Source organism: Myotis daubentonii, chromosome X, assembly GCF_963259705.1.
Source record: "Myotis daubentonii chromosome X, mMyoDau2.1, whole genome shotgun sequence".
NCBI lineage: Eukaryota > Metazoa > Chordata > Mammalia > Chiroptera > Vespertilionidae > Myotis > Myotis daubentonii.
In genome coordinates, this window is record NC_081861.1 from 69,550,283 (window position 1) to 69,571,060 (window position 20,778).

Here is a 20,778-nt window from a genome sequence, read left to right on the forward strand (position 1 = left end):
CAACCACAGACCAAGGAGTCACTGCCACCCAGGGAGCAACCACTGAACGACTCAACATCTAGATATGTCAGTGAGATCAAACATGGGTAGACAAAGAAACCCCCAAAGGAAAGAGAAGGAGGACTCTCCAGAAAAGCAGCTAAGTAATACAGAGGCATGCAACATGACAGGTAAAGAATTCAGAATAAGGGTCCTAGAGTGCATAAACCGGATGGAGGAAAAAATCGACAACCTCTTCAAGAAGCAAGAAGAAACAGATGAAAAAATCGATAACATATGGAAGAAACTAGAAGAAACAGATGAAAAAATCGATAACATATGGAAGAAGCTAGAAGAAACAGATGAAAAAATCAACAACTTAAGTAAGACCCAAGAAGAAATGAAGAGTGATATAGCTGCAATGAAAAACTCCATTGAAAGTATCAACAGTAGACTAGGAGAAGCGGAGGACCGAATTAGTGAATTAGAAGACAAGGAAGCAAAACACACCCAAAATGTACTGCAATTGGAGAAAAAAATTAAAAGACAGGAGGAGAGCCTAAGGGAGCTTTGGGACAACATGAAACGAAACAACATACGAATAATAGGAGTACCAGAACAACAGAAGGATGAACAAGGATTAGAAAACCTACTCGAAGAAATAATATCAGAAAACTTTCCTGAGGTGGGGAAGAAAAAAGTCACACAAGCCCAGAGAGTGCCAAACAAGGTGAACCCGAAAAGACCCACACCAAGACACATCATAATCACCATGGCAAATGTTCAGGACAAAGAGAGAATCTTACAGGCTGCAAGAGAGAGACGGAAAGTTACATACAAGGGATCTCCCATTAGACTGTCAAATGATTTCTCAACAGAAACACATCAGGCCAGAAAAGAATGGACTGAAATTTACAAAGTGATGCAAAGCAAAGGACTGAATCCAAGAATACTCTATCCAGCAAGGCTATCATTCAAACTTGAAGGGGAAATAAGAAGCTTCACAGACAAAAAAAGGCTAAGGGAGTTTGTCACCACCAAGCCAGCAATGCAAGGAATGCTAAAGGGACTGGTATAAAAAGAAGAAATAAAAAGCTCAGAAAGAAAACAGCCACACACACACACACAAAAAGAAATGGCTACAAACAAGTACCTTTCAATAATAACTTTAAACGTAAACGGACTAAATGCTCCAACCAAAAGACATCGAGTGGCTGAATGGATAAAAAAACATGACCCATACATCTGCTGTCTACAAGAAACCCACCTCACTAGAAGGGACTCACACAGACTGAAAGTGAAAGGATGGAAAAATATCTTTCAGGCAAATGGAAAGGAAAAGAAAGCTGGGGTAGCAATACTTATATCGGACAAAATAGACCTCAAAATGAAGGCCTTAACAAGAGATAAGGAAGGCCACTTCATAATACTAAAGGGATCAATACAACAAGAAGATATAACCCTGGTAAACATATATGCACCCAATGTAGGAGCACCCAAATTCATAAAAAAACTCCTGGAAGATATCAAAGGAGAGATCGACAACAATACAATCATAGTAGGGGACTTTAATACACCATTGACAGCACTGGATATGTCCTATAGACAAACAATCAGCAAAGATACAGCAATCCTAAATGACTCACTAGATCAGATGGACTTAATAGACATCTTCAGAACACTTCACCCCAAAGCCAGGGAATATACGTTCTTCTCAGGTGCTCATGGTACATCTTCAAAAATAGACCACATATTGGGTCACAAGCAAAGTATCCCCAAATTCAAGAAGATTGAAATCATAAAAAGCATCTTCGCAGACCACGATGGCATAATACTAGAAATAAACTACAATAAAAACAACCCAAAATACTCAAACACCTGGAAGCTGAAGAGCATGTTATTAAATATTGATTGGGTTACCAATGAGATCAAAGAAGAAATTAAAAACATCCTGGAAACTAATGACAATGAAAACAAAACAATCCAAAACCTATGGGACACAATGAAAGCAGTCCTGAGAGGGAAGTTTATAGCTCTACAGGCCTATCTCAAAAAACAAGAAAAAATGGTAGTAAATCATCTAACTCTACAACTCAAAGAATTAGAAAGAGAGCAAGAAGAAAACCCCAGAGTGAGCAGAAGGATGGAGATAATAAAGATTAGAGCAGAAAAAAATGACATAGAGACCAAAAAAAAAAAACAATACAGAAAATCAATGAAACCAAGAGCTGGTTCTTTGAAAGGATAAACAAGATTGACAAACCTCTAGCCAGACTCACCAAGAAGCAGAGAGAGAGGACCCAAATAAATAAAATCAGAAACGATAGAGGCGAAATAACAACAGACCCCACAGAAATACAAATGATTGTTAAAAAATACTATGGACAGCTCTACTCCAACAAACTAGACAACATGGAGGAAATGGACAAATTCCTAGAAAAATACAACATTCCAAAACTCAATCAGGAAGAATCTAAAAATCTCAACAGGCCAATAACTATGGAAGAAATTGAAGCAGTCATCAAAAAGCTTCCATCAAACAAAAGCCCAGGACCAGAGGGCTTCACAGGGGAGTTTTACCAAACATTCAAGGAAGAACTAAAACCTATCCTCCTCAGACTACTACAAAAAATTCAAGAGAAAGGAACACTTCCAAGCTCATTCTATGAAGCCAGCATCACCCTAATACCAAAACCAGGTAAAGACAACACAATGAAAGAGAATTACGGGCCAATATCCCTCATGAACATAGATGCCAAAATCCTCAATAAAATCTTAGTAATTTTAGATCCAGCAGTACATCAGAAAGATCATACACCATGACCAAGTAGGATTTATCCCAGGGATGCAAGGATGGTACAATATCCGCAAATCAATAAACGTGATACATCACATAAACAAATTGAAAGAAAAAAACCACATGGTCATATCAATTGATGCAGAGAAAGCATTTGACAAAATTCAACACCCATTTTTGATAAAAACTCTCAGCAAGGTTTGAGTAGAAGGATCATACCTCAACATAATAAAAGCCATATATGACAGGCCCACAGCCAACATCATACTCAATGGACAAAAACTAACACCATTTCCCCTAAGAACAGGAACAAGACAGGAATGCCCCCTCTCACCACTCCTGTTCAACATAGTACTGGAAGTGTTAGCCATTGCAATTCGGCAAGAAGAAGAAATAAAAGGCATCCAAATTGGAAAAGAGGAAGTAAAACTGTCCTTATTTGCAGACGACATGATATTATACATACAAAACCCTAGAGATTCCATCAAAAAGCTACTAGACTTAATACATGAATTTGGCAATGTAGCAGGATACAAAATTTACCCCAAGAAATCTGAGGCATTTCTATACACCAATAGTGAACTTTCAGAAAGAGAGATTATAAAAACAATCCCGTTTACCATTGCACCAAAAAAATTAAGCTACCTAGGAATAAACTTAACTAAAGAGGTAAAAGACCTCTACTCAGAAAACTACAGGACATTGAAAAAAGATATAGAGGAAGACATAAACAGATGGAAGAACATACCGTGTTCATGGATTGGTAGAATCAACATCATTAAAATGTCCATACTACCCAAAGCAATCTATAAATTCAATGCACTTCCCATTAAAATACCAACGGCATACTTCAGAGATCTAGAACGAACTCTCCAAAAATTCATCTGGAATAAAAAAAGACCCCGAATAGCTGCAGCAATCCTGAAAAAGAACAAAGTAGGTGGGATCTCAATACCAGATATCAAGTTGTATTACAAAGCCACTGTTCTCAAAACTGCCTGGTACTGGCACAAGAATAGGCATATAGATCAATGGAATAGAATAGAGACCCCAGAAATCGGCCCGAACCAATATGCTCAATTAATATTTGACAAAGGAGGCAAGAACATACAATGGAGCCAAGATAATCTCTTCAATAAATGGTGCTGGGAAAATTGGACAGATATATGCAAGAAAATGAAACTAGACTACCAACTTACACCATACACAAAAATAAACTCAAAATGGATAAAGGACTTAAATGTACGACGGGAAACCATAAAAATTCTAGAAGAATCCAAAGGCAACAAAATCTCAGACATATGCCGAAGCAATTTCTTCACTGATACAGCTCCTAGGGCACTTGAAACGAAAGAAAAAATGAACAAATGGGGCTACATCAAAATAAAAAGCTTCTGCACAGCAAAAGAAACCATCAACAAAACAATGAGAAAACCCACTGTGTGGGAAAACATATTTGCCAATGACATATCTGATAAGGGCCTAATCTCCAAAATTTATTGGGAACTCATACAACTTAACAAAAGAAAGATAAACAATCCAATCAAAAAATGGGCAAAGGACCTAAATATACACCTTTCAAAAGAGGACATCCAGAAAGCCAAGAGACATATGAAAACATGCTCAAAGTCACTAATCATCCGAGAGATGCAAATCAAAACAGCAATGAGGTACCATCTCACACCTGTCAGACTGGCTATCATCAACAAATCAACAAACGACAAATGCTGGAGAGGATGTGGAGAAAAAGGAACACTTGTGCACTGCTGGTGGGAATGCAGACTGGTGCAGCCACTATGGAAGACAGTATGGAGTTTCCTCAAAAAACTGAAAATGGAACTCCCATTTGACCCTGTGATCCCACTTCTAGGAATATATCCCAAGAAACCAGAAACACCAATCAGAAAGGATATATGCACCCCTATGTTCATAGCAGCACAATTCACCATAGCTAAGATCTGGAAACAGCCTAAGTGCCCATCAGTAGATGAATGGATTAGAAAACTGTGGTACATCTACACGATGGAATACTATGCTGCTGTAAAAAGGAAGGAACTCCTACCATTTGCAACGGCATGGATGGAACTGGAGAGCATTATGCTAAGTGAAATAAGCCAGTCAATAAAGGAAAAATACCACATGATCTCACTCATTCATGGACAATAGAGACCATTATAAACTTTTGAACAATAATAGATACAGAGGCAGAGCTGCCTCAAACAGATTGTCAAACTGCAGCGGGAAGGCCGGGGAGGGTTGGGGGGCAGGAGAGAAAAAAAAAAAAAAAGAAGACAGAACCTACACAGAACGTTCTCTAGAGACAGAAGAACTTCGCTGGAGAGAACATGGCAAAAGATCCTGGACTGAACCTGACTACAGAAATTGGCAAGAGAACCTGACTAGAACCTGGTGACTGAACCTGGCTGGAAAACCTGGACAGAACCTGGCTGGAGATCCTAACCAGAACTTCTCTGGAGATCCAGACCAGAACTTGGCTGGAGATCCTGGCTAGGCTGCTGATCAACTGAACGCTGTCTCCGTGTCCTTCCTTCTTCGCCGACTCTGTCTACACCTTTGGGAACCCCTGGACCTGCTGGGGTTGGACCCCGGCAATCTTGGAGTGGGAATTTAACATGATGTAAAATTCAAAGGCAATAAAGTAAAATGCAGAGGCCTCCCATAAGGAAAAAAAATATATATTTGACAAAGGAGGCAAGAACATACAATGGAGCCAAGATAGTCTCTTCAATAAATGGTGTTGGGAAAATTGGACAGATATATGCAAGAAAATGAAACTAGACCACCAACTTACACCATACACAATAATAAACTCAAAATGGATAAAGGACTTAAATGTACGACAGGAAACCATAAAAATTCTAGAAGAATCAAAAGGCAACAAAATCTCAGACATATGCCGAAGCAATTTCTTCACTGATACAACTCCTAGGGCACTTGAAACTAAAGAGAAAATGAACAAATGGGACTACATCAAAATAAAAAGCTTCTGCACAGCAAAAGAAACCATCAACAAAACAACGAGAAAACCCACTGCGTGGGAAAACATATTTGCCAATGTCATATCTGATAAGGGCCTAATCTCCAAAATTTATAGGGAACTCATACAACTTAACTAAAGGAATATAAACAATCCAATCAAAAAATGGGCAAAGTACTTAAATAGACACCTTTCAAAAGAGGACATTCAGAAAGCCAACAGACATATTAAAGCATGCTCAAAGTCACTAATCATCTGAGAGATGCAAATCAAAACAACAATGAGGTACCATCTCACACCTGTCAGACTGGCTATCTTCAACAAATCAACAAAGGACAAGTGCTGGAGAGGATGTGGAGAAAAAGGAACACTTGTGCACTGCTGGTGGGAATGCAGACTGGTGCAGCCACTATGGAAGACAGTATGGAGTTTCCTCAAAAAACTGAAAATGGAACTCCCATTTGACCCTGTGATCCCACTTCTAGGAATATATCCCAAGAAACCAGAAACACCAATCAGAAAGGATATATGCACCCCTATGTTCATAGCAGCACAATTCACCATAGCTAAGATCTGGAAACAGCCTAAGTGCCCATCAGTAGATGAATGGATTAGAAAACAGTGGTACATCTACACGATGGAATACTATGCTGCTGTAAAAAAGAAGGAACTCTTACCATTTGCCACTGCATGGATGGAACTGGAGAGCATTATGCTAAGTGAAATAAGCCAATCAATGAAGGAAAAATACCACATGATCTCAGTCATTCATGCATAAGAGAGACCATTATAAACTTTTGAACAATAATAGATACAGAGGCATTGCAGCCTCAAACAGATTGTCAAACTTCAGCAGGAAGGCCGGGAAGGGGTGGGAGGCAGGAGGGAGGGGGGTAAGAGATCAACCAAAGGACTTGTATGCATGCATATAAGCATAACCAATGGACATAAGACACTGGGGGCTAGGGGAGGCCAGTAGATTGTCAAGGGCGGGGGGAAAAATGGACACATATGTAATACCCTTTGTAATACTGTAAGCAATAAAAAAAAAGAAAAAGAAAAAAGAAAAAGATTTGTAAGCAGTCACTCGCCTGAAGTTCAGACTGGGGGTTGGGTGAGGCCTTGGGCGGGGGCGATACTTAGTTTTCTCTTAATGTGCTGCTTACAGTTTTATGAAAATATGACATTTAAAAATGTTAATAAAGCTATTTACAAAGACAAAAAAATCTGATGAACAGAGTAAACTGGTGAATATAATATGATCAGGGGCATAGAAAGGGAATGGACTGACAATTCTTGGGGGAAAGGGGTGTGGGGGGTTTGGGAAGAGACTGGACAAAAATCGTACACCTATTGATGAGGACAGTGGGTGGGTGGGTAAGGGCAGAGGGTGGGGTGGGAATTGGGTGGAGCGGAGCTATGGGGGGAAAAACGGAAGAACACCTGTAATAATCTGAACAATAAATATTTATCAAAAAAAGAAATAAAGATAAAATGCCAGATTCAAGAGACTTAAAAAGGTGAATTAGAAAGCTTTGGCAATTAATGAATATATGGAGTAAAGAAGAAATAGTAAAATTTTGAGGTAGACTTACAAAAATTAGAGATTTAGATAAGATTTTTTTTAAAGGAGAAAGGTAGCTAAGTGTGTTATGTGTATGTCTGAGGAAACTATAAAAATTAAAGTGAAATATCCTGATTCAAGCTTTTCAAGACATCTGGATAGATGTAAAAGTTAAAGCAGTGACGATGTCAAATTTATACTGTGTTGTTTACAAATATTTAAGCATGTGTGAATTTGAACACAACTGTAGCAATGACATATAATAGTAAGAAGTAGCACAGAGGAAGAAAAAACTATGCAGGAAGTGTAGGGAAGATTTCTCAGAGGATCTGATGCCTGAACTGAAATTTAAGGAATGAAAGAGAATTTCCAGTTGGGTAAGGGGATTAAAATATTTCAGAATGAGTGTAGAGACTATGGATAAGCACAGTATATTTAAACTATTGAAGAGAGCTTATTCATCCCAGAGTCCAAAGAGGGACAGTAGGAGGGGCAGGAGAGATGCCTAGTGAGATAGGCAGGACCAGACCATTTTGTGCTTTTTCCAATATAAGGAACTGGGTCTTGAATTTGTGAAAAGACATTCAATAATCATTGTCTTCAATTTTGATTACTCTATATTCAGACATTTTCAGCTTCCTGTTTCAGGCCCTTAATCCTTCATACTTGAAGTATTACATTAACCTGATAATCAGTTGTATCTCTCCAACACCACACCCTTACCAATCAAGCTCTCATAATTCTTCCATGTTTACAAACAGTTGATATCTTCCCGCTAACTAATAAAGAATATCCAAACTCCACAATCTAATTTATTTTTCCTATCTCTTATTCATAGTCTCTATTCAAGCTTTTTTTTCCTAAAAAGATTCTGCACTTTAATACAGTTACACCATTCCACATGCTCTCTTCTCTACCTAGAATGAAAATCTCTATTGGTAAATCTCCTGGTTTTTAGAAAATCTTACCTATTCTTCAAGTAATATTTTTCTAAAGGCTGATTTCATCTACTAAATGTGATGGTTCTCTCAGATTCATCTGCATTTATTATCCCCTTCTCTGTGCTGTGGATGTGTTAGATATGCCTCTATACTATCTATTTCAATATTCACACAAATAATTTAGGGAAACTGATGTTTGCCTTCTACATAATTTAAAACAGCAGATGAGAGGAGTTGAAGTAAACAAACACACCCAAGTTCACACAGTTATTAGGTAGCAGATTCCACGTTCAAACCCAAATTTTCTGTTATACCTTGCTGTCTCCCTATTTTATAGTTCACCTCTGAATTTTGTCTTACATATTCAATAATATATTGGCATTTAAAAATATTTTATTTGTATCTATTTCTTTTTGGTATCTGCCACAATACAAAGCACACTGATTTGTACACATGTTTACAAAATGAATTGTGGAATGAAAGCATACATTAACTGATGAAAAAAATATAACTCTCCAATTTCATATGGCCTTGCTCTTTAATAAGTTAGATATAGGGAATCAGGAACAGAACCAGTAAACATTAAAATCCTGCCAAGAAGCTCAATGCAATTCCCATTTTTCCCTTGGAAATTGTGAAAGTAAATTAAATAATGACTAAGAAGTATGTATAGATTTTCATTTAAATGCTACTATGTACATTTAAGTATTTTTTAAATCATTATTGATATTAAAACTTATGGGAAATAAGTTATATCTATTTTTAAAAAATATATTTTTATTGATTTTTTACAGAGAGAAAGGGACAGGTATAGAGAGTTAGAAACATCAATGAGAGAAACATTGATCAGCTGCCTCCTGCACACCCCCTACTGGGGATGTGCCCGCAACAAGGTACATGCCGTTCACCAGAATCAAACCTGGGACCCTTCAGTCCGCAGGCTGATGCTCTATCCACTGAGCCAAACCAGTTAAGGCTAGTTATATCTATTTTGAGAAGTCTTTACTGAGGAAATAAGTTTCATGGCTTAGTAACATGTGGTATAACCTATGAGCCAATATTTAAATAGCCAGGCCCATTTACTGGACACAAGGGTACCACTGATCTAAAGACTACATTTAGTAAGTACAATATTCTTAAGGTTAGTGGCCATTATTTTCTAGAGTTCATAAAATTTCATTTGGCCAATATTCAAGCCTAAGTCTATAAGTGTATGTGTTTGAATATACTGGACCAGGAAATCAGCAAGTCTTCACCAGTTCTTTCCAATTTTGTTCTCCAACCTTTTAAATTAAATGTCCTTTAAGGTTAATTAATTGATTTAGCAAATTAAGACCAAACATCAAAAGACAGAGTCAGTATTAGACTAAAATAATTCTGATACAGTTAAAGTATTTGTTTGACTTTCAGAGATAGTTAAAACAGCTACTAAAAACATTTAAAATAGCTAGAAAGCAAATCTTCATATTCAAATGCTATGGGAAAGAGATTTATCATTATTTTATGTATGATACACCTCGTTCTTTTCAATTTTAAACATGCTCCTTTATTTCATGCTCCAAAGGCTTACACATAATATGCTGTTTTTCCACAGTTGTCAGGAATGTAATATTAGTCTTTTTACTTTTTAGCTCTCAGGATATGTTTGAAGATCATTGAATTGTATATAAAATTTAATTGTTTTTCTCCCAATTGGAGAATAGATAAAAGTTACAGCAGCATATCTAACCTATGGGTTCTGACCTATATTTCTTACTTGCTGGGGCATAAAATATTTTGTAATATGTCCTTCAAACTCAGTATGTGATTAGAAATGATATTATGAAAAGTGCTCTGAGTGGTACATTTTGTTGAACTCTTATTCATAAGTTAACATTCATCACAGAGGTCAAAAGAGTAAATGGGTGGGAAAGGTTGAATTATGAGTCTAAATGGTTGAATAGTAGAACTAGAATAGAAGAGAAATAATGGACTAATAAAATGGAATGTGAGGATATATTAAAAGTAGAAGTTAAAAGTTTGGATGAAGTTCTTTGATCTAGTTCAAGTCACTTAAAACTTCTGAACCTCAGTCTGCTCATCTGTGGGGATAATTATTGTATCACAAATAATTGGACATTAAATGAGAATGCTGTGAAGGGCTTTTGCACTAGGATTAAAAAATAACAAGAACATATCTGCTTTTTAACTTTTAAAATGTTGTATATATAGTGTACTTAAAAACTTTTTATATCAACATACTCTGTCATGGGCAAGTAAATTTAAATAGCTCCTTTATGTATTTTCCTTAAGCCTGTATTTCAATAACTAGAGGCCTGGTCCATGGATTTGTGCACCAGTGGGGTCCTCCATCTTGGCCTTCAGGGATCAGGCTGAAACTGGCTCTCTGACATCCCCCAAGGGGTCCTGGATTGCGAGAGGGCAGTTCTCAGGTGATGCACCCGGGAATTGGACTCTCTCCTCTCTGGTCCCGGGTGCATCACCAGAGAACCGTAGCTGCCAAGTCACCAGAGCTCCACAGCTCCTTTGTTGAGCGCCTGTCCCCTGGTGATCAGTGTGCATCATAGCTACCAGTTGGCTGGTCAAACAGTTAGCCGGCCGGCTGGTCACTTAGGCTTTTATGTATATAGATATAGTTACTTCTATAAATACTAGCTTATACATTACATATGTCATCCTTCATAAATGTAAATATTGGTAGCATCTCAAAGTGGTTTTCTGAAGATTAAAGAACGTAGTCAAGGTTAAAGGGCTAAAGACAGTATCAGGCACAATATAAAAACTAATTATTAACTATTATTAATACTTGCTATTTTAAGTTGATGTGAATTATTTAAATTAAACTCTAGGTCATACTTGTCTTTGAAAATACATTTAAATTGATAATATTTTAAAATAGAATAATAGTAACTTAATAAGATATTTTCTTGTTACTTTTTCTAAAATTGTACTATGTGGGTTGTAAACCATTATGGCAAATAAAGAAGTAAGAAAGTTGAAAGTTATAAGTTTAGTGAGGTTTTCTTTTTTATCACACTATATTTGTACCAGTGGTGTACTAGTACTTTATACTTTACACTATGCTTTTTATTTTGATGTAGTCCCATTTGTTTATTTTTTCCTTAGTTTACATTGCCCTAGGACAGTGATGGCAAACCTTTTGAGCTCAGCGTGTCAGCATTTTGAAAAACCCTAACTAACTCTGGTGCCGTGTCACATATAGAAATTTTTGGATATTTGCAACCATAGTAAAACAAAGCCTTATATTTTTGATATTTATTTTATATATTTAAATGCCATTTAAGAAAGAAAAATCAACCAAAAAATGAGTTCTCGTGTCACCTCTGACACGCATGTCATAGGTTCGCCATCACTGCCCTAGGAGCTGTATCAGTAAAGAGATTGCAGTGACAAATGTCTGCTATTTTGGTGCTTATGGCTTCTTCTAAGATTTTTTATGGTTTCCTGTCTTACATTTAAGTCCTTTATCCATTTTGAGTTTATTTTTGTGTGTCATGAAAGTTGGTGGTCTAGTTTCATTTTTTTGCAAGTATCTGTCCAATTTCCCCAACACCATTTACTAAAAGAGGCTGTCTTGACTCCATTGTAGTCTCTTGCCTCCTTTGTCAAATATTAATTGAGCATAATGGCTTGTGTTGATTTCTGGGTTCTCTATTCTGTTCCACTGATCTATATGTCTGTTCTTGTGCCAGTACCAGGCAGTTTTAAGAACAGTGATTTTGTAGTATAGCTTGATATCTGGTATTGTGATCCCTCCAACTTTGTTCTTCTTCCTCAAGATTGCTGCAGCTATTCAGGGTCTTTTTTTATTCCAGATGAAGTTTTGGAGAGTCTGTTCTAAGTCTTTGAAGTATGCCATTGGTATTTTAATGGGAAGTGCATTGAGTTTATAGATTTCTTTGGGTAGTATGGACATTTTAATTATGTTGATTCTACCAATCCATGAACATGGTATATTCTTCTATTTGTTCATGTCTTCCTCTATCTCTTTTTTCAGTGTCCTGAAATTTTCTGAGTACAGGTCCTTTATCTCCTTGGTTAAATTTATTCCTAGGTATCTTAATTTTTTTTGTTGTTGCAATGGTAAGTGGGATTGGTTTTTTAATTTATCTTTCTGTGAGTTCATTATTGGTGTATAGAAAAGCCTAAGACTTCTGGGTGTTAATTTTGTCTCCCGCTACATTGCTGAATTCATTTATTAAGTCTAGTAGTTTTTTGATGGTGTCTTTGGGGTTTTCTATGTATAATATCATGTCATCTGCGAATAAGGACAGTTTTACTTCTTTTTTTACAATTTAGATGCCTTTTAAATCTTCTTGTCTGATTGCAATGGCTAGTACTTCCAGTACTATGTCAAACAGGAGTGCTGAGAATAGGCATCCCTGTCTTCTTCCTGTTCTTAGGTGAAGTGGTTTTAGTTTTTGCCCGTTGAGTATGATGTTGGCTGTGGCTTTGTCATATAAGGCTTTTTTAATGTTGAGATATGATCCTTCTATTCCCACCTTGCTGAGAGTTTCTATCAATAAAGGGTGTCGGATTTTATCAAATGCTTTTGCTTCATCAATAGATATGATTATATGGTTTTTATCAATTTGTTTATGTGGTGTATCACGATTATTGATTTGCAGATATTATACCATCCTTGCATCCCTGGAATAAATCCCACTTGGTCATGGTATATGGTCTTTCTAATGTAATGCTGGATTTGATTTGCTAGAATTTTGTTGAGAATTTTGGCATCCATGTTCATGAGGGATATTGGCCTTTAATTGTCTTTGTTTGTATTGTGTTTATCTGGTTTGGGGATTAGGGTGATGCTGGCTTCTTAGAAAGAGCTTGAAGTGTTTCTTCCTCTTGAATTTTTTTGAATAGTCTGAGGAAGATAAGTTTTATTTCTTCTTTGAATGCTTGATAAAACTCCGCAGTGAAGCCACCTGGTTCAGGGCTTTAGTTTGTTTGAAGTTTTTTGATTACTGCTTCATTTTCCTCCATAGATATTGGCCTATTCAGATATTTTGATTCCTCCTGGTTGAGTTTTGGAAGGTCATATTTTTCTAGGAATATGTCCATTTCTTCTAGGTCGACCAGTTTGTTTGAATACAGTTGCTCATAGTATTTTTTTATGATTCTTTGTATTTCTGTGGGGTCTACTGTATTTCACCTCTTTCATTTCTGATTTTGTTTTTTTGGGTCCTCTCTCTTTGCTTCTTGGTGAGCCTGGCTAGAGGTTCATCAATCTTGTTCATCCTTTCAAAGAACCAGCTCTTGGTTTAATTGATCTTTTGAAATGTTTTTCTAGTCTCTATGTCATTTATTTCTGCTCTGATTTTTATTATTTCCTTCCTTGTGCTTACTCTGAGCTTTTCTTGTTGCTCTCTTTCTAATTCTTCAAGTTCTGACATGCTGGTTTTTTTTTTTTAAATTCCCTACCTAATATAGTGTTGAATACTATGCTAATAAAGGACTACAAACCAGACCAGGAAGTGTAAAGGTTTATACATGTAAGAATGTGAAATAGCAGAGAGCTGCTACTTTTGGAAAGTAATGGACAGAAGCTTTTTCTCTGCTCCACTAAAATGATCTTTGTAGATAACATCATATCCTAGTTATTATCAGTAGTAAATTCAATTATTATTTTGATATTTATAAAAGTCTATGTTAATAAAATATTTAAACTATAGTTTCTGTAAGGAACATTTTATTTTTCCATGAAAACTAATATTGATTTAGCAAAAACTAGAAAAAAAAAACAATAACGCATGGACCATATGTTAATTTAAATTGCTAGATTGATTTACTATTCCCAGAGCCATATATGTAACAGGGATTTCTGGGCATTAATAAAAATATAATTGAAAATATTGTATAATACTGAGACATTTGGAATTAGTCACCATTTTGTAACTTTGAAAAGCAAGGAATACTTCTTCAACACCCTGTGATAGTCTCAGAACAAGATTTCCCAGAATGTAATTTGAGGGGTTTCTAGATGCCTGATTGAGTCAATGAGAGATCAGAGAGACAAATAGATAACAAATATAAACCTGTTTTCTGATTTTGCTTCACAGGATTTCAGAGTTCCAAGAGTCTTTGACAGAAAAAAGCATGCTCACAGAGGAGATATTTAAAACCTTTCTCTCTGTGTTCCAGAGTATCACATTTGGAGGCTTGAAAAATAACCCAAGTAAGAGGCAATAAATCATGGTAAAGAAGAAAAATAGTTTAATGAGTAAGACAGGTAAATAAGTAAACCTGGCAGGCTATAAAAAAAATATTAGAGAGTGGTGAGGAACTTTACATGCACCATGTAAAGATACTCAAATTCTAGAAAAAAAAATGTTAAATACTGGGGGCGGGGGGAGGGGGGGGACAAAGTTACCTGAATTTAGTCTTTGGGTTGTTTTCTGTTTGTTTGTTTTGTGTTTTTTGTCTGACAACAATCTCTTTCAATTAATTAAAATCATAGCTTTATTTTCAAATATACGTTAATCTAAACTTTTCCTGATTAAACACAAGACATTTGAAAAATACAAGTAACAGAATGAAGTTGAAATGAGTTTCGAGCCTTGTGTTAAAAACAGGAGCCATTCCTATGCAAAATTATGAAATAGAATACTATTTTTATTCCCTTATCTTCCTTGCTTTTTCTGCTCTAATTTTCTTCCACTGTCCTTCCTTCTCCCTACCTATGCTTCTTAACTACTACAATCTATTTTCTTGGCAACGTCCAAGTCTACTCTCTTATTTCTTCCATATTTCCCTTACTCTTAGAATTGTGTGTGTGTGTGTGTGTGTGTGTGTGTGTGTGTGTGTGTGTAAGGTGCTGTGGGGTGTCTGGGTGTCTGGAGGGGTGTGAGGTGTCTGGCTAGTTACTATGAAAAATAACAGTAGCATTGTAACCTGAACTTCTGATGTCTTACATAAGAAGAGTGGGTAATGGGTAAAAATGTGTGGCCATTGTAGCAGATGTCTTTAGTTAGGGGAGTGCTTTCTCAATGCTTTTCAAGGGTCTTGTAGTTAACCTGTGAAGATGACTAAAATGCCACAGGAGTTAGGGGTGGGAGATGTTGAAAACGCATTCTTACCACAGTAAAACCTAGGAAACAAATGAAGAAATTCTTGTTTAGATCATACGTTTGAGAGTTGGAAAACATTTACCTTTCCCTTTTTGTAGTCTACAACCCTCCCCAGAACTAAAGAAAAACAAAATTTATGGTAAGATCAAAGTTTCATAGTGAGAAAATTGTAATTCGTAAGATTTTTATACAAAACTAAGGAAAAGTAATTGATTGGAAGATCCACATACGCAATGTATGAAGTGCAAAAAACAATTTGTGGCCAAGTGATCAATTCCATAAAATCTATCTATAGACATAACAACATTTTAACAAAGTCCTTTGTATGTTTCCACACTCTATTTCGCATATCATGTTCCCAAGAAAAAAATATTATATCTGTAATGTCTCAAGTAAATTCCATAGTAGATGAATATTTAAGAAATATAAATCAATTTTAACTGAAATGGGCTAATCACCAAGGAAATATTTCCTTTCCACATTTTGTCATTTTAGTTTAAATAATCTAAAAGGAAAAGATACTTTGTTGACCGAATTGTCTGGATGACTGAATTTTTGTTATAAGAAAATTAAACTAGAGATTTAGCCAAATAAATTTCACTTTATATCTAAGTAAAATAGCAAAATTTGCTATCTAAGTCATGCCTAATAGCAATTTTTCAAAGAAAAAGAACACTGGATAGAAAATTCCTATTATGAGTTAGCAAAATACAGTATCTGTGAGAATTAATATGTAGCTTTAGGTTAGCAAGCGAGATCTAAAAGGTGGAATAAATGTATAGTCACACACACACACACACACATACATGAGTGTGTGTATGTGTGGAGCAAGAAAGAGATTTGTTTTAAAACAGTTGATTGTTTTTTAATTCTTGAGAGGCCTTAAAAGGTCTGTATATAGACTTATCTATGCAGTTAGGAGTCATCATGTTTTATTTTTAAATGTTTATATGTATAAGGCAAATGTTTTATAAAGAAAATAATTGCCAGATGAGATTTTGGTGTTTGTGCATTTTTCCAGGCAACTTTCCAATATAAAAATACACTTTTTCAGAAGAGCCATAATCTTTTACTTCTACTATGGTAGGTGGTGAGAAGCAGGTATTATAATCACTATTATAATTTAATTTCATAGGTTAAGAGACATAGGTTAAAATAACCTAGATAAGGGCAATGAGATTATAGATAGAGATTTAAATCAGCAAAATGATTATATGCATAGACCTTGAATCCAGAAAGTTTTTCAGGTGACACAGGCAAGCATGGAAACCAGCAGAAATGACAGGCTGAACTAGTTTTTGCTGGAAACATATCGCTTGACACTAAGTGGCAGCTTTTAATCACAAAGCAAAAAAAAAAAAAAAAAAAAAAAAAAAAAGTTTTAGCAACTTAAAAAAAAACTAATTCAAATACACATTATTTTGCAATCTACAATAATTTTGTGAAGAGTATGGCTTTATGTAAATTACCTTAATAGCGTTGGAAGTATTAAGGAACACAAACCTGACTTTTGAGATGGTTTTATAGTAGCCTAGGAAGGATATCCTGTCACTAAGTACACAGAAACACCTGCTTCTCCCTTAAGAAACCTTACTTTGTACTTATGCCATTTTAAAACCGCTTAGGAAGAACAAGGACATTAATCAGAACAGAAGAAGATTTTGATTATTTATGAACTAGATTGCATGTAGCAGTAAATTTTTTTATTAAGCATTCTTGTACTCTGAGTACAAAATGTCCCTTTCATGTTGTTATCGCACCATCTTGCTATTGTTATGTATAGTCATGTCTTCCTTAGTCACAGGGATATGTTTTCAGAAATGTGTCCTGAGTTGATTTTCTCTTTGTGAGAACACCATAGAGTGGTACTTACACAAACCTAGATGGTTACACAAGCCTACACACGTTGGCTACATGGTATAGCTTATTGCTTCCGGGCTACAAACCTGTACAGCACGTTACTGAACTGAATAATGCAGGCAATTGTAACACAATGGAAAGTATTTGTGTATCTAAGCATATATAAACAAAGAAAAGGTAAAAATGTAGTATAGAAGCTAAAAATGATAGAGCTGTTTAGGGCATTTTGCATAAATGAAGGTTGTAGGACTGGAAGTTGTTCTGGGTGAGTCAGTGGTGAGTGAATGTGAGGGCCTAGGGCATTACTGTACACTACTGTAGACTTTATAAACACTGCATAATTAGGTAAATTAAATTCATTAAATTATTTTTCTTTCTTCAATATTAAATTTACCTTAGCTTACTGTAACATTTTTGCTTTCTAATTTTTTAACTTTCTGATTCTTTTGTAATAATACTTAGCTTAATAACACAGCACATTGTGCAGCTTCACAAAAATATTTTCTTTCTTTATATCATTATTCAGTAAGCTTTGTTCTATTTTTTTTTTGCTTTTTAAAAATTTCTTTATTGGTTAAGGTATTACAAATGTGTCCTCATTTCCCATTAAACCTCAACCACCACCACCATCCCCCCCCCCAGTCATGCTCTCATCCCCTTGTATCTGTGTCCATTGGTTTGGGTTATATGCATGCATACAAGTCCTTTGGTTGATCTCTCCCTCCTCTACTTTCCCTCTGGGGATTGATAGTCTGATCGCTGTTTCTCTGTCTTTGGATCTGTCTCTGTTCATCAGTCTATGCTGTTCCCTATATTCTACAAATGAGTGAGATCATGTGGTATTTATTTTTCTCTGACTGGCTTATTTCATATAGCATAATGCTCTCCAGTTCCATGCATGCTGTTGCAAATGGCAATAATTCCTACATTTTTACCACGGCATAGTACTCCATTGTGTAGATGTACCAGAGTTTTTAATCCATTCATCTGCTGATGGACACTTAGGCTGTTTCCAGATCTTAGCTATGGTGAATTGTGCTGCTACGAACATAGGGGTGCATATATCCTTTCTGATGGGTGTTTCTGGCTTCTTGGGATATATTCCTAGAAGTGGAATCACTGGGTCAAATGGGAGTTCCATTTTTAGTTTTTTTGAGGAAACTCCATACTGTTCTCCACAGTGGCGGCACCAGTCTGCATTCCCACCAGCAGTGCACGAGGGTTCCTTTTTCTCCACACCCTCTCCAGCACTTGCTGTTTGTTGATTTGTTGATGATAGCCATTCTGACAGGTGTGAGATGATACCGCATTGTCATTGTGATTTCTATCTCTCATATAATTAGTGACTTTGAGCATGTTTTCATATGTCTTTCAGCCTTCTATATGTCCTCTTTTGAAAAGTGTCTATTTAGGTCCTTTGCCCATTTTTGATTGGATTGTTTATCTTCCTTTTGTTAAGTTGCATGAGTTCCCTGTAAATGTTGGAGATTAAACCCTTATCGGTGATATCATTGGCAAATATGTTCTCCCATGCAGTGGGATTTCTTGTTGTTTTGTTGATGGTTTCCCGTTGCTGTGCAAAAGTTTTTTATTTTGATGTAGTCCCATTTGTTTATTTTCTCTTTAGTTTCTATTGCCCTAGGAGCAGTATCAGAGAAGAAATTCCTTCGGCATATGTTTGCAATTTCGTTGCCTGTGGATTCCTCTAGTATTTTTATGGTTTACCATCTTATGTTTAAGTCCTTTATCCATTTTGAGTTTATTTTTGTGTATGGTGTGAGTTGGTGGTCTAGTTTCATCTTTTTGCATGTATTTGTCCAATTTTCTCAACACCACTTATTGAAGAGATTGTCTTGACTCCATTGTATGCGCTTGACTCCTTTGTCTAATATTAGTTGGGCATAGTGGTTTGAGTCGATTTCTGGGTTCTCCATTCTATTCCATTGATCTATATGTCTGTTCTTGTGCCAGTACCAAGCTGTTTTAAGAACAGTGGCTTTGTAATACAGCTTGATATCTGGTATTGAGATCCCACCTACTTTGTTCTTCTTTCTCGGGATTGCTGCAGCTATTCGAGGTCTTTTTTTATTCCAGATGAATTTTTGAAACATTCGTTCTAGATCTGTGAAATATGCCATTGGTAATTTAATGGGGATTGCATTGAATCTATAGATTGCTTTGGGTGGTATGGACATTTTGATGATGTTGATTCTACCAATCCATGAACACGGTATGTCCTTCCATCTGTTTATCTCTTCCCCCGTCTCTTTTTTCAGTGTCCTGTAGTTTTTCGCATATAAGTCTTTTACCGCCTTAGTTAAGTTTATTCCTAAGTATCTTAATTTTTTTGGTGTGATGGTAAATGGGATTGCTTTTTTAGTCTCCCTTTCTGTAAGTTCACTATTGATGAAAGAAATGCTTTAGATTTCTTGGCATTAATTTTGTATCCTGCTACATTGCCGATTTCATTTGTTAAGTCTAATAATATTTGGATGGAATCTTTAGCATTTCTATGTACAGCAGGGGTCCTCAAACTACTGCCCGCAGGTCACATGCAAATACAAATATTGTATTTGTTCCTATTTTGTTTAATTACTTCAAAATAAGATATGTGCAGTGTGCATAGGAATTTGTTCATAGTTTTTTTTTTTTTAAACTATAGTCCGGCCCTCCAATGGTCTGAGGGACAGTGAACTGGCCCCCTGTTTAAAAAGTTTGAGGACCCCTGATGTACAGTATCATGTCATCTGCAAATAAGGACAGTTTTATTGCTTTTCCAATTTGGATGCCTTTTATTCCTTCTTCTTGTCTGATCACTATGGCTAGTACTTCTAGTACTATGCTGAACAGGAGTGGTGAAAGTGAACATCCTCTTCTTGTTCTTGTTCTTAGGGGAAATGGGTTAAGTTTTTGCCCATTGAGTATGATGCTGGCTGTGAGTTTGTCATATATGGCTTTTATTATGTTGAGGTATGATCCTTCTAGTCCTACCTTGCTGAGAGTTTTTATCAAGAAAGGGTGTTGAATTTTGTCAAATGTTTTTCTGCATCAATTGATATTATTATGTGATTTTTAGCTCTCAATTTGTTTATGTGTTGTATCACATTTATTGATTTGCAGATATTGCGCCATCCTTGCATCCCTGGGATAAATCCTACTTGGTCATGGTGTATGATCTTTCTGATGTACTGCTGGATCCGATTTGCTAAGATTTTGTTGAGGATTTTGGCCTCTATGTTCATGAGGGATATTGGCCTATAATTCTCTTTCATGGTGTTGTCTCTATCTGGTTTTGGTATTAGGGTGATGCTGGCTTCATAGAATGAGCTGGGAAGTGTTCCTGCCTCTTGAATTTTTTGGAATAATCTGAGGAGGATAGGTTTTAGTTCTTTGAATGTTTGGTAAAACTCCCCTGTGAAGCCATCTGGCCCCGGGCTTTTGTTTGCTGGGAGTTTTTTGATGACTGCTTCAATTTCTTCCATAGTTATTGGCCTATTGAGATTCTTACCATCTTCTGGATTGAGTTTTAGAAGTTTGTATTT